This window comes from Piliocolobus tephrosceles, chromosome 19 (genome assembly GCF_002776525.5).
Source record: "Piliocolobus tephrosceles isolate RC106 chromosome 19, ASM277652v3, whole genome shotgun sequence".
NCBI lineage: Eukaryota > Metazoa > Chordata > Mammalia > Primates > Cercopithecidae > Piliocolobus > Piliocolobus tephrosceles.
Genome location: NC_045452.1, coordinates 47,995,852 through 48,010,975, shown reverse-complemented (window position 1 = coordinate 48,010,975; position 15,124 = coordinate 47,995,852). Strand labels below are relative to the sequence as shown.

Sequence of the window (15,124 nt, the reverse complement as noted above, 5' to 3'; positions counted from 1 at the left end):
GATTCAGTTTTAGAAACTCAGAGGAATGCACGAATTAGACTGAGAAAACACAATCGCAATAAGAGACCCTCCTCTAGCTCAGCAGCTAACATTTCTCTGTTTCCATGTCATTAGCTAACATGCTCTAAATAAATTTAATTGTTCATAAGATCAGTAAGGGAAGCTTTACAATGCCCTACATCAAAGGTTGTTTTTCCATAAGTAAGTGCAGGCTTCCATATTAAAAATTCATTCAAAATTACCAGATGAATTGCCCACTGAAGCAAATAATTGAAATTATCAGAGTATCAAATAAAAATATGTTCAAGCTCCCTTTTTTAAAAAAATCTGTAAAATGTTGCTAACAAAGTAATTTTTAGTTTTCATTTTTAAATTGTCAGTGCTTTTTTCCAGATACCATTCATCCTTGAAAAAAAATCATATTTTGGTCTATAACTGCAAAAATGATTTTTCATGATTAGTTTCATATTTCTAAATGTTGCTGCATTTTAATTTTTGTAATTCTATCAGTTTCATGTCTGGAGTTCTTCCCTGCCACCTCAGCTGAGCTCACATGCCCACTGGTAGGTGCTGTAGGATTTCCTCTGACAATTATAGCCTTAAGTTATTAATGTTTATTTGAGAGAGGGAAAGAGAGAGGAAGATTCTTATAAATGGCTCTGAGCATCTACTGAGGATGAGAAGACTTTGTTTAACTAAAATCAACTTGGCTCTTGAGAACATATTTCTCCTTGACAAACATATTTCTCCTACATTTTAAACTCAATTGCTACCATTTTAAAATGTAGCAACTCAATATTAAACTCAGTCAATTCAAGCCTGTGTTCCTCAGTTCCTTTCTCCCTGGGAATGGTTTTTACTGGTGGGTGGGTTTGCATTGTCCTGGCACCAGGTGTAAGAGGCAACTGGAGTTGGCATCCACAACTGACTTCCTCCAAACCCAATCAAGCTTGCCTTAGGTTCACTACCTCTGTCACAGAATGCTGCAACCCACCTCCAGTAGGAAAAGAGGACATAGAATGAAGGGATTGGGGAAATCTAAGTGGCTTTTCTTTGCTCTACCTCCTACACAGTGAGGTCTAGTGTATTAGTCCATTTTCATACTGCTATTAAGAAATACCAGAGACTGGGTAATTTTTAAAGAAAAAGAGGTTTAATGGACTCACAGTTCCACATGGCTGGGGAGGCCTCATGATCATGGTGGAAGGCGAAGGAGGAGCAAAGGGACGTCTTACATGGCGATGAGCAAGAGAGTGTGTGCAAAATAATTGTCCTTTATAAAACCATCAGTTCTCACGAGACATATTCACTGTCACAAGAACATCATGGGAAAAAAATCCATCCCCATGATTCAATTACCTCCCACCAGATCCCTCCCACAAACCATGAGGATTGTGGGAGCTACAGCTCAAGATGAGATTTGGGTGGGAACACAGCTAACCATATCGGCTAGATTCTGTTAGACTCTCTCAGCTCATTACCCGGACACCTTAGCCATACAGTCTCCGATGCCACGTTGGACATTCTTGGGTCAAGAGAAACAAAGTGTAGTCAGCAAGGCTGGGGAAAGAGGTATCTTCAGTACACACTAGCATCCAAACCATGTGTACTTTCTCTCCAAATCTCCTCCCCGCTTCTGCTGGATAGACTTTTATCTCCTTTCTTTCACTAAGGTATAACTTACATAGAGTGTATGAACAATTCAATGAGTTTTAACAAATGTATACACTTTTGTAACTTATAGCCTTATCAAGATATAGAATATTCTATCACCTCAGAAATTTTTCTTATGCTTCCCACTCCCCCATCAATTATTACTCCTAGGCAAACACTTTTCTGATTTGTATCATCACAGATTAATTCTGAGTGTGCCAGAATTTCATATAAATGAAATCATGCAGTGGGTGCTATTTGGGGTCTGGCTTCATCCACTCAGCGTCATGTTTTTGAGATGCATGCATGTGGCACTATCAGTAATTTGTTCCATTATGTTGCATTGTATGAATTTTTTTTTCCAATTTCTCCCATCCATCTTTATTGATTCTCAAGATTTTGCACAGAAAACTCTTTGGGGGCTAGAACAGCAGTAATTGCATCACACTGTTTTCAAAATTTCAGGTTTCAAAAGCAAATCATTAAAAAATATATATAGCTCCTGATTTGAACAAAAAAGCAGCACATACTTGAAGGTTACATGGTCTACAAATGGTGGCAATATTTTCCTTGGGAGAGTAGTTCTGTTGGTATTTATTTTTTAAATACTCAAAAGGCTCAACCTCAAGCAGAAATAAACACAAGCAAAAGTGATTTAACCCTTAAAATAAATTCTCAGAAAAACCTCTCTGTACATACAAGTGAAAGAATATGTAACACTTTCACTTAAAAAATTATAATACAGGATTTGTTCATACATGTAACTGAAATCTGCTGTTCCAGCCCACATGTTCCCAGAAGGGAGTCAGAGATGTAGGTGACTACTGTGGTCTTCTTACAGCCTTTTTGTACTGGGACACTATTACCACCAAAAATTTATCCCTCTTGTTTTATTTTTAAATGTTTTTAATTTTTTCTTCCTTTTTTTTTAATTTTGTTTTGTTTTGTTTTACAGCATGCCAAGTCCTTTGACATATGTGATGGCCTTCAACAATCTCTTTAAGTTTTTCTTTGCTTGAATATTCCGGAAGTAAAAGCACATGAAAGCAAGTATGAGATGTGGGTAACCTTTCTGTGTCTGGGCCATTTTTGGCTATATCTTTAATTTTCCTAGTCTTCCCACAAGTGCTCTGTCTGTGCCCATTGTAAACTGCAAGAAGAGTCTTTTCTGTTCATCTGTAAATGAATTAATGATTTCCCAGAACTCCCTAATCAGAACGGAGTCCCTGGTATAGCCACCATCGTATTCTGTAGTTTCTTCTAGTGCTTGGAAATCTAGATTCTGGCTTCCACATATAAACAATTCAATTTCTTCTGGTCTGAATAAATACTTTCAGGGCAATTCATTGGTCACCGTATGAAAACCTCTCCAAAAAGCCTTGAACTGTTTATCTACTGATTTATTGAGAATGTAGACAGAATAAAGATTGACAAATTCCTTCCTGTTTTCATTTGTCATTGGAATTTTATCACCATTTTCCTTTAGATCATACATCATTGGGTTATCTGGAAAGTGATCATCATGACATCTACCACATTTCCTTCATACGCCAGTAAATCTTTTGAACTCTGATACAGAACTGGGTGAGAGTCTCCCAAGTCATGAAAAGTACCTTTCTTCCCCATTAGCTTCCTGTAGACAACCATGGGAAAATGTACATCTAGTATACAGTTATTGTAAATAGCCAGACCCAGTAATATGCCAATCAGAGTAAACTGACCCTCAGTTCGAAAAGATAGATTAGCTGGGCATGGTGGCTCACGCCTGTAATCCCAGCACTTTGGGAGGCCGAGGTGGGCGGATCACGAGGTAAGGAGATTGAGACCATCCTGGCTAACATAGTGAAACCCCGTCTCTACTAAAGGGTACAAAAAAAATTAGCCGGGCGTGGTGGTGGGTGCCTGTAGTCCCAGCTATATGGAAAGCTGAGGCAGTAGAATGGCGTGAACCCAGGAGGCGGAGGTTGCAGTGAGCGGAGATCGTGCCACTGCACTCCAGCCTGGGTGACAGAGCGAGACTACATCTCAAAAAAGGAAAAGAAAAGAAGATGGATTAAACCAAAGCAATTTTGTAGGTTCATCGTATGTGAACATACCAATATCTGGATTGAAGATTTCCTCCACAATCAGCTGAAAAAATTATTTGGAAACACCTCCCTCATCAACTCCTTGTTCTCCTTCAAATTCCACGTAGAACTACTTCTTCAAATCTGCAGGATTTTCCATAGTAATCATCTCTAGCCAGACAAATGCATCATCTATTATATGGTCACATCTAACGATGAGTCTCAAATATGGATTCAACTGCTGTCCTTGAACTAACCTGTAGAGAACAGTGATTCTTCATTCACTGTACATGTGAATTCTATTGTCATAATATAATCCCAGATTCTTTGTGACAGCATATACTATAAAGGGATATGTCATAAAAGAGAATTTGTTCTCTGCTTCTACTTTGAAAACAGTATAATCTTTATTTCTAGAACCTCCTTCAGTGGTTCATTAATAAACTCTTCAAAAGGGATAAGTGATTTTTGACAATCCAGGGTTTTAACACCAAGTTCAGTTTCCAGAGGGTCCACTCAAGGACCTTTCTTGTTTCTTCTTTCTTCTCTCAAGAGCTCCTGAAATGTCAGCTCACTGGACTCGGGGATGGACTCTTCATCATCTTCCTCATTGTGGTTTGTGTCCACTTCCCCTTCCACTACATTTGCATAGTAAACCATTTTCAAGCACTTTGAAGCAGCAACAATGGCATCATCATCATTCACTAGATTTCAACTGTTAAATTCATTGCTTATGACTTTGTAAGTAATAAGTTGCTGATATGTCTCCATCATTCTCCGAATCTGGTCTGCATTGTATTTAGACCACAGTCTGATCAGTTTTCCTTGGGGGGCAAGGGGTAGCTTGCTCATTGCTTTGCAAAATAATGGCAAAGCCATTTCCAGATATTCAGGACTGTGGAGATCTCTATTCTCCATTACAATAATGAACAAATTCAGATAATTAGGATCTTGAGAGTATACGGTGTGATACATCAAGTCACGTTCCACATTAGGTGACAAATATACAAGTGCATTCAGAAAGGCTGTTTCAATTTTTTCATTAGAGAGCAATCTGGTGTAGACCTTATTAATGGCATCAATATCCATAGACGCGTGATCAGGGCCTAATTTTTGCAAATTGTTGTCTCCCTGTGAGCTATCACCTGTCCTTGAGGAAGATGCTTCTGAGTCTTCTTCCATAGCAGCAACAGAAGATGCAGCTTTTTCATTTTCATTTTCATCCTTGTCTTCATCCTTTGCTTGGAAAGACTTCAGTTCTTCCTTGGTGTGTTAACTTTCTGGAAGCTCTGTACCAATGCCTCAGTGCTGGAAAAAACTCTTCCAGTAACACAAATTAAAGGGGAATAATCCTCTTTCTCTACATAATTCAAGAATTTCATATACCTTCTCTTCTGTTAAGTAAGTCACATCTTTAAAATCCATATGAAAATTTTACAGCTTGTTTATCTAGTCACCTAACAGACATTTAGATTATTCCCCATTTTTTACTACTATGAATAAAATTGCTATGAATGTTTACATACAAATACTTTCTGACATATATTTTTATTTCTCTTGGGTAAATTGATCTACTAGCACTATGTGTCCCTAGACAAGGTGTAAACTTGCTGGGTCAAAGGGTAGATGAATGTTTCACTTTATTACAAACTGCCGAACAGTTTTCCAAAGTGACTATACTTAGTCTTTTTGGAGGGAAACTGCTCTTAGTAATCTCACATCTCCTTCTATTCTGTTGTTTAAGATATAAGGTCTACATTCTTATCCTCCAAGCAATAGCTGCCTTAAAGCCCCACATATTTTCTTCCCTAAAATGTTCAGATTTTACAAATACAAAATGCTATCACTCTATTAAGAATTATAAAAGCTCATTTTAGAACAAAAACCTAAGGATTTGACTCTTTGTTCACGCTGTGTTCTTTTTGGTCTTCCCTTCACTGACAGCCTGAGATTTGTGGCTTAGTTTAAATGGCCAAAGAGCTACAGGATCACAAGTGGTGATGACAAAGAAAAACACATGAGATCAGATTTTAAAATATCAGCTAGCAATTTGGGACACCGAGCAATGCCCAATAAACTTGCTGAACAAGTTTATTCTAAAGGTTTGGTAACAGCCAATGAGCAGTGTAGGAAAAATAAATATGTTGACCACGGCTGGGGACATTTCATTTACTATTCCTGTAGTATTTCCAACAGAGAAACAAGAGAATGAATTTGCCTTTCACTCAAGAGCTATCACTATCAATGTATTTCTATGATGTTAGGAGAAACCCTGAATATTGCTATAAACATTATCCCTCTGTATGTAAATTATAGATTATAGAGCTATGGGGCTATGATTTTTTTTTTTTTTTTTTTTTTTTTTTTTTTTTTTTGAGACAGAGTTTCGCTCTTGTTGCCCAGGCTGGAATGCAGTGGCATGATCTAGTCTCACTGCAAACTCCACCTACCAGTTTCAAGTGATTCTCCTGCATCAGCCTCCCAAGTAGCTGGGATTACAGGCGTCCACCACCACACTTGGCTAATTTTGTATCTTTAGTAGAGACGGGGTTTCACCATGTTGGCCAGGCTGATCTCAAACTCCTGACCTTGTGATCTGCCCACCTTGGCCTCCCAAAGTGCTGGGATTACAGGCGTGAGTCACTGTGCCCGGCCCAGTCTACGATTTTTATGTAGGCAACAACATTTTCTTTAAAAAAAAATTCCAAAAATTCTCAAAGAATTATGCCTCCCAAAATTCATGCCCTGGTATAGCTCTTGCACCTTCAATTGATGCTGAATAAACCAGGTTACTTTATAAACACTAGAATTCAGTGGGGGTGATACTTTGCAGCTCTGGAACTGAGCCTTTAGAAGGGCTGGCATCCCAGCTTTGTTGCCGTTAGGAGCTCTGCACAGCCGTGGAAGTACAGCTATTCTTCCAGACTGATGATGTGAGGATGACACAAACAGAAGGAGAGGAGGATATGAAGGAGAATCAGAGTGCAAGCAACAGCGAGAACTGAGGCCCCAGATGTAATGATCTCAAGTCAGTCATCTGATGTGGTCCAGACCAGCGTATATCACATGGAGCAGAGGCAAGCTGTTCCCACTATGCACCTTGTGAATTCCTGACCCACAGAATAGCAATCAAATAAAATTGTTATTCTTTTAAGCTACTAAACGTAGTGGGTGGTTTTCATGTAACAATAGAAGTGGTCTTGTGGTGAGTTCCTCATAATCAGTTGACTGAAAAGAAAATGTGAGGCCTGATTTAGATGGTTCTGCATGATATGCAAGTATCACTCAGAAATAGACAACAATAGCACCACAGTCCACCCAGGTGTGGCTGTGAGGGACAATAGGAAGTGAAATCCTCCCAGCAGGTAGAGATCTACACTGATTTACGGAAAGTAGCTTAATATTTGACTGATTGGGCAGAGTCTGTGGGGGGAAAAACATGATTAGAAAAAATGACGACAAAATAATTATTGAGAAAGGGAATATAAATGGAGTTCTCTGAATGCCCACTGTGTAAAAATGTTCAGATTCCATGTGACTGTTCACTGAAGAGTTATCTCAGCAGAGGAGGATCTTATTAATAACATGGACAAGATGACCTAGTATACGGATATCCATTTGGCTGTTTTCCACGTCATCCCACTTCTTGCCCAACAACCTCATTAATCAATTGGCCATGGTGGTAGACTTGAAGGTTACATATGGACTCAGTAAGGTGGATCTGATCCAGTCACTGCTGAGTGCTCAATCTGCCAGCAGCAGAGCCCATCCCTGAATCTCTGATGTAGCTTCACTACCTGAGAGAATCCTCTAGTCATCTGGAGGCACCATAGAAGGGCAGTGGTTTGTTCTCACTGGAAAAGACACTTACTCTGCATGTAAATGTGCCTTCCCTGCCCACAATGCTCCTGCCAAAATCAGTTCTTATAGACTCAGAGAAGGCCTCATTGATTATCAAAGTGTCACACACAGCCTTGTTTCCAAACCAGGAGATCATATTCTATCAAATAAAATATGACAATAAGCCCACATGTATAGTATTGACTAGTCTTACCATGCTCCCAATCAGCCACTGGTCTGACAGAACAGTTGAATAACCTTTGGGAAACTTAGTTATGACACCAGCTTGGGGACAACACTTGGCAGGGAAGTTGTAGCTAGTTATATCATATTATATAATAAGGAATGAAACTTTTAGTTATCCCACGAGGAAAGAACGATGACCAGCAGGAATGGGCAGAGGAAGAAGGGAATGATGACACCAGTTAAGCCTGTCTGTCCAGTTATAAAAACAAAGACTGGTAATTTTGACTATTGTTTTTCTTACTTTCATATGAATATTTGTGTATATATTAACCAATTATGTTCCTTTCTTCCCCTTCTCCCATTAAGCTAGTATTGATCATCAGATGTACTAACAGTTGGTTAGTCTTATACCTCAGTATTCAGGTGACAAGATATCAAAGGAAAAGTGTGATGCAGCTTAAAGGGTAATAACATCACCCAGAGATGGATTAGATGACACATGAGACTTTGTGTCCTTTTGGGGCAAGAAGGTTAGGTGTGAGGTTGCTTGAGGGGTGGTTGCAAAATGTTAGAAAGTTAAATATAGGTTAAAAAGGTATATATGGTGCCAAGTTAACAATGGGTTGACTACGTAGTTTTATGCATGCCAACTGGTCTACTAGCACTATGATTCCCAGAATTATCTTCTGGGAAACCTGAGCAAGATTTGGAAGGCAGAAGTGAACGGTAGCCATTGGCTCTTCAAAGACCATCATTGTTAGCGCAACAAGGGATAGAGGCTGAAGTGCTGGCAGATTCCAGCCCTCATTCATGTTTTCCCTCCTCTTTATCTAGCTCTTCTTCCTGACTGCAAGCTTTGCTGACTGTGATGGATAATTTTATGAGTCAACTCAGAGGGCGTTTTGAGATGAAATTAACATTTAAATCAGTGAACTTTAGGTAAAGTAGATTGCCTTCCACAATGTGGGTGGGCCTCATCCAACACATTAAAGGCTTGAACTGAACAAAAAGATCAGCCTCCTTGAGCAAGAGGAACTTCTCCAACAGACTGCCTTCAGCCTTTATCTGCACTACCAGCTCTCCAGGATCTCAGGCTTCATCGTCCCCCTGCAGATTTTAAGACTTCCCAGACTTCGTAATCACGTGAGGCAATTCCATAGATAGAAAGATGGGTGGATGGATGGATAGATAGGTAGAGATAGATACACAGATAGATGATAGACAGATAGATGGATAGATATAGATAGATGATAGATAGATAAATAGATAGATAGATAGATGATACACAGATAGATGATATACAGATAGATGGATAGACGATACATAGATAGATAGATAGATAGATAGATAGATAGATAGATAGATAGACAGATAGATGATACACAGATAGATGATACACAGATAGATGATATACGGATAGATGGATAGATGATAGGTAGGCAGATAGATAGATAGATAGATAGATAGATAGATAGATAGATAGATAGATAGGCAGGCAGATAGATCCTCCTGGTTCTTTTTCTCTGGAAAGCCTGAACACACGGGCCAACAGTCTTTCCAGGCCCATAACCAGATGCAGAGGCAACAACAGGGTTCCCAGGCTCCCTCCCAGTTTCACTCCTCAGCTGCTGTCCCTGCCTTCGCATATTCCTTTGTGAACTCTGGCCTTGGACACTTGCACTAGCATTTCAGCCCTCATTCATGTTTTCCCTCCTCTGTATCTAGCTCTATCTAGAAGGCACGGTTATAGACATTTCTCTGATCCTCCCAACCCTCCTTGTAAACTATACTTCTCCAGCCCCTTCCATAATTGTATAAGGCCTTATTTCTATGATAAATCCCTTATTCTATAAAACTCATAATGGTTCTGCTGTCTTTATTGTACCATGACTGATACAATATATTACCATTGTGTGCAAAAGAAATTGTGCTAATGTTCTCAGCATAGGCAGTAAAGCACTCACACTGTTAAATGGTTCTCATTTCCTGTCCCATTCATCCACTCACTCATTCACTGAGGAAACAGTTGCTAAGTACCTACCATTGGCCAGGTGCTGTTCTAAGACAGCAGACTTAAAATACACAAAGGGCTGCAATGTGAATATGATCAACATCTAGAACTATAACCACTGAAGGGAAATTGCCAGGAGGAGATTTCCGTTCAATATTAAGAACTTTCTGACAATTAAAACTGCCTCAAAGGAATGGCCTCTCTGTTCTAAGGTAGTAAGGGCCTAGTACTACAGAAATTACCTAGCGACTTACTTACTAGGGACACATCAGAAGCCCTGATGCATCAGTTAGTGGAGTTGAAATATTCACCAGGTTCACTTTTAAATTTTATATTTGTATTTGATGATTCCAATATGTTATATGCTATCTGTGAGATTTTGAGACTCTATATTCTGTCTGTATTCTAAAGTGACTATGAGATATAGTAGGATTATATAGCAGTCTCAGAATAATACCAAAAAGGGAAGAGAACAGGTGTTTTTTGTTTACCATATGCTAGGCAGTCTTCATTAGTTGTTTTATAATCCTCCCAAAACTCTAAAAAGTAAGTGTTATTATCCCCTCTGTATGGATAAAGACACTGAAATTCAGCAAGTTATAGTGACTTATTCAAACATCTCAGCCACCAATCAGAAGAAACTGAAAATTTTCTGACCCCCAACCCCATGTTTTTTCTTATCTATATCACCTCAAGTTTCAGCAGTTTTATGTAAGAATGAATATGGGTTGGGCACAGTGGCTCATGCCTGTAATCCCAGCACTTTGGAAGTCTGAGTCAGGTGGATCACCTGAGGTCGGGAGTTCGAGACCAACCTGACCAACATGGAGAAACCCCATCTCCACTAAAAATACAAAATTAGCCGAGCATGGTGGCGCATGCCTGTAATCCCAGCTATTCGAGAGGCTGAGGCAGGAGAATCACTTGAACTCAGGAGGCGGAGGTTGCAGTGAGCCAAGATCACGCCATTGTACTCCAGCCTGGGCAACAAGAGTGAAACTCTGTCTCAAAAAAAAAAAAAAAAAAAAAAGAATTAATATGGTTACTCTTCATAATTATTATAAGATTATTAACTTTCACATAATAAAGCATAATTCCTCATTTTTCAGGTCAAATCTTAATGCATGCATATTTTAATATACATCTTAGAATATATACTGTATTAAATATATTAAGACAATAACACTACATCATTTATCAAATGTTTTGTATGTTCCAACCACTCCAAAGTGCTTTACATTCTCAATTCATCCTCACAGGAGTCCTGCAAATGGAGATGTTTTTTAACCTTATCCTACAGATAAGAACAATGAAAATCAAAGAGGCTAAGACATGTTTCCAAAGTTGATCAGCAACTAGAAAGAAAGTGGCAAGGCTGGAATTCCAATTTTGTTCTGGTTGACTTTGAAGCTCCTTTTCCATGTTCTGGGTATCCTGGATTACTCTCTCACTTGGGCTGGGGCAGGGATGGTGATTTTTCTTACCATATTTTGCGAGATGACTTGCTCTTTCTCCTACATGTTCCAAGATTATTTGCTGCTTCTCCCTCTGGTTGTCTCCTTAAACAGCTTCTTGTTTATTTCTACAATAGTTTCTACTTTCAGCCCCATTTAAAATAAAAATTAGGAAGACTCACCCCATCAATCCATTTTAATATGAGGAATTGGTTGAGCAAATCAAACAAAATATTTGAGAATACTGAAGTTGCCATGAATGACATATTACTACCATTCATTGTAATTTAGGTGTTCTAAGCCTTTTTTTTTTTTTTAACTTTGCTCAATCAAGCACTCCTAACTTGATGGCCTTGCTTCTAGCTATGATTCAAATCCACAGAGGATTTCATTTTGACTTTAAACTATAACTGACTTGCTGTAGGAGATGTTTAAGACAACCAGAGATATAAATTGCCTCATCTACCGCCAAGGGAAAAATGATTGTATCTTGTAATAGGAACCTCAGGATAAGGATGAACTTGTTGGCTATATACTCCTGTTACCAACATCAGCTCCAAAGAAGAAAAATAGAATTGAGGAGAAGAGAATTTGTTTTCAGCTCATTATAGGGAAAGGAAAACTACATTAGTATATATGATTCATACATAAAGAGGAACATATACATAAACACAGAGTGGGACAGAAGAAAGCTAGCATGTATTAAGGCTTCATATATACCAAGAGCTTCAGGTACCTTACAAAACCTTAAGCGATCTGGTTATTTCCATACTACGAAGGAAAGAATTGCAAAAAAAAAAAAAAAAAAAAAAATCTGAGTTTATAAACCCCTCCAACTCAGAAGTCCAGATTTTCTCCACCATATTCTATGGACTTTATGTACAATCTTATATAAACTCGTCTTAGAAATTCTGAGATCGTTGTAGATCACTTACCTTTTTAAGATTTCAGAATGAAAATAAAGTCATGAGTCTCCAAAGGGGACTTCGGACTCATCTGCAGCCTCTACCAATTGTCCCCTCTTCTTTAGTTTTTATTACCCAGTTTACAAGTGCCCTTGTGTTTAAGTCTTGACAAAAGCTGGTTGGAAGCCTTGACATTTTTATGGAAAGTGAATAGAAAAAAAATTTTTCTCCCATTTAGAAAGCATTAGAAAACTTCTAGCTACCTGGAGATGACATCTATTGTTACGAGGAGCCCAAAGCCCATCTCGCTTGATTTGGGGGCAACGTCTTGCCCTCCTGTGGAGAATCACCCTCCTCCTCGCTGGTGGTGGTGATGGAGTTGTCATTTAGGATGCCTCCCCTTTCCTGATTCAGGGCTAATAAACTAGGTCGGATTCTGCCTGTCCCCAAAAAGGATTCAAATATTGTGCAGCAAACTCCAAAGACAGAAAACATTTGGAGCAGATTTTTCCCAAAAGTGATGCTCCCAGACACTGTCCATTATTCTTCTTACTCTGTCCACATGCTTGTCCCACTTATTGCTTATTTATTCATCTTTTTCTTCAGTTCTGTGTGCTATCCCATATCCTTCCAGTACACTTCTTTATTTTTCTCTCCTTATTATTAGCTAGAGGTAGCTTCTGTTGCCAGCAACCAAAGTGCCGGAGCTGATCATCCAACCATTGATAGGATACGTAGGGCCCCAGCTAGACATTTACAAGTCACTGCCCTGAGACAAATTGTGACATTGGGCTCCCTGGGTCTCTCTTTCCTGGATGCTTGTGTCTCCTTCCACCTGTGTTTACAGGATGTGCACTTTCATTATCAATTTGCCATGGTCAGCTAATCCCTTCTGAGATGATAATGAATGATAATAGCTAGGGTTGTATCATCCACTAAAAGAGATTTTATTTCAGTAGGAAGCACAAAAAAAAACTAGAAAATGTGGCCGGGTGCAGTGGCTCATGCCTGTAATTTCAGAACTTTGGGAGGCCAAGGTAGGTGGATCACTTGAGGTCAGAAGTTTGAGACCAGCCTAGGCAACATGGTGAAATCCCGTCTCTACCAAAAAAAATACAAAAATTAGCTGGATGTGGTGGCACAACACCTGTAGTTCCAGCCACTCGGGAAGCTGAGGCACCAGAATCACTTGAACCCAGAGGCGCAGGTTGCAGTGAGCCAAGATCCCCCCACTGCACACCAGCCTAGGTGACAGAGTGAAACTCTGTCTCAAACAAAAACAAACAAACAAACAAAAACAAACAAAAAAGTAGAAAAATGTGGCAGACACAGAAGAGTGAGACACTAATTGTGGAATTCCACATATACTAAGAAAATATGTAAAATTAATCATCCTGTGTAATCTCAACAGTGTCTTCCAAGACCCTCCACAGTTCATGGCATTTCCCACTCAAGGACTCTCTCTGTATCAATTCTTAATTAACTAGTTACTGAATATTGTACTGAAGACCATGACAACTTACTCTCAGCCATTCCATGCTCTTCCATACCCAGTGCAGACGACTTTATTGGGGTTTAATTCAAAATGCATAAAAAGAAAACTCTGCAAATTGTTTTTAAAAAGGTATCATCTACTCTTTCACTGTTAGGAGCAAGTTTTACTGCAGATTGCTCAAATAATAAATTCCTGGGATTGAGGCCCATCTGCATTATCTTGTGCTGCTTGTTTTTCTCTGCGCACACTAACAGTGTAATCAGAGTAAACTACTGCAATCCGTACCATCTTGCAGATGTTCCGTTATGTTCTTCTATGAAACAGGTTTCTTAACCAAGGACAAGAGAAATTGTCAATTAATACCTGTCTCATTTAATGTGCAGGTGAATAGACAGCTCAGACAGCTGTGTTTCCTGAAGGGCTTCCAATTAAAAAGGATTAAGAACATATCCCTGCCCCGAGTTTCCCAGATTTCTCATACAATCACTTTTACTCCAAGAACTTTGGCTACAGCACTCTTAGAAATACCAGTCATATTTTGAGAAAGACTCAAATCAGATAACTAGAATTGCATGCATGAAGTCAGTTCTAAATAGGTTCTGGACCCTAAACACTACAGATTCCCACTTTCCACTTTATTTACCCCAGGCCCCTATCTGGAAAATGCTCCCTCCCCTTTGTTCAATTAAATCCTCCATGTCCTTTGAGGCATATGTCATTCCCTTCCTCCATGAAAGGTTCTGTGACCCACTGACCTCTGGTACATCCCTCCCCTGGGATCCATGATTCCCCTGAAATTGCAAGAGTCTCTTGAGGCACTTTGCATAGCTGGTCACGCACCCTGACCTCGAGGGAAATCCCAAGGCTTCTCTCCTCCTGTTTGGACAACTTATAAAAAATATCCTTGGACCCTGCCAGAAAGTCCAGGGATATTTTGAAGAACAGACGTACAATTGGGTCACAGAGCTGACAGGGCACAGGAAGAAGATGTTTAGCTAGAGGAATAAAAATGAGGTGAATAGTCTGCTTTTAAAAAGATTTAAAGGGATTTTCTTCTCTTGTGTGTGGCATAGGCTATAAGTAAAATTTATCAGGTCAAGATCAGCATTTGGTATAACCTTGATCTACCTCTAGTCTAAGTCTAAATTTACAGGGATACAGACAGCCCTTGAAGCTGGGCATGATTCAGACTAGCAGCAGGGTTGGAGTCTCCAGAGAAACTAGGTCCATAGGTAATAAAGAATTCCTTACTTGCAGGGTTCTGTACATGGCATCTAACTAGGACAGAGGCTGGCAGCTGAAGGGAGATTCAAGGAGACCTGGGTTCTGCTTCTGGCCCAATCCCATCCTATTAAAAATCATACACTACCTTGTAGAGTTAGTTGTCTATTTTAGACTCTTTCCAATTTTACTAATAGATTGGAAACCCCGTGAAGAGAATCTTTATCTCCCCAGCAACCATTTATCATGCCTTCCACGTAATAAATATATAGTGCTCAATGGTTTAAATTAGA

General features: G+C 39.3%; 1 pseudogene; it reads right to left on the bottom strand.

Moving 5' to 3' along the window:
- Positions 1 to 2,602: 2,602 nt before the first annotated feature.
- LOC111524257 lies at positions 2,603 to 5,144 on the bottom strand (annotated as a pseudogene).
- Positions 5,145 to 15,124: the final 9,980 nt, after the last annotated feature.